At 57.0% G+C, this 698-nt stretch overlaps 1 non-coding gene across 1 annotated transcript; it reads left to right on the top strand.

Moving 5' to 3' along the window:
• The first annotated feature begins 173 nt into the window (after nt 1-173).
• Nucleotides 174-245, top strand: TRNAW-CCA. Its single transcript has one exon. It is a non-coding gene; the product is annotated as a tRNA-Trp (tRNA).
• The last annotated feature ends 453 nt before the right edge of the window (nt 246-698 follow it).

Raw genomic sequence — 698 nt, 5'->3', positions numbered from 1 at the left:
TGTAAGAGCCGGGCTGTGATTGGCTGCCTGTGGCGGGCGGTTTGAAAGCCCCCGGGGCGAGGGGGAGGAGAGGTGCCGGTGTCTCCTTGTGACGCGATAGGACCGCAGTGCGCAGGCGCGAGGCGAGGCGTTTGACGCAGCCTCTTGGCTCGGGCTCGAGGCAGCGTTTCCCAGACCTCGTGGCGCAACGGTAGCGCGTCTGACTCCAGATCAGAAGGCTGCGTGTTCGAATCACGTCGGGGTCACGGCTCCCCTCCGGTGGGGGGCGCTGCTTTTGTGCGGGGGGGTCCACCCGTTTCCTTCCGGTTCTGGCGGGGGAGGGCTTGTTCCGCCATATAGTGTCCCGGGAGCCTGAGTCACTGCTGCAGGGGAGAGGGGGGCGCCCCGTGGGGGTGGGGTGTACCCGTGCACACGGATAAAGCGTGAGGAATACATGTGCCATGTAGCTGTGTGCACTACAGGCCTACACAGCTTTGGAAACGCACATGCAATACAGGCAATTGCAAAACTTTGAAAAATGCACATACAAAGCTTTGGAAATACACGTTACATTCATGTGCATGAACAGAACATTTGTGCATACACACATGAAGCTTTGGAAATACGCACGCACGTGTACTTACACATGCATGCAAAGCTTTGGAAAGATGGACACATACCTACATGTACAGCTTGTATAGATGTACATAGACGGACAT

This window comes from Gavialis gangeticus, unplaced genomic scaffold (assembly GCF_001723915.1).
Source record: "Gavialis gangeticus isolate Ggan-Ray unplaced genomic scaffold, GavGan_comp1, whole genome shotgun sequence".
NCBI classification, from domain to species: domain Eukaryota; kingdom Metazoa; phylum Chordata; order Crocodylia; family Gavialidae; genus Gavialis; species Gavialis gangeticus.
Note: the sequence above shows the minus strand (reverse complement) of the source record. Positions and strands in the feature narration are given on the sequence as shown.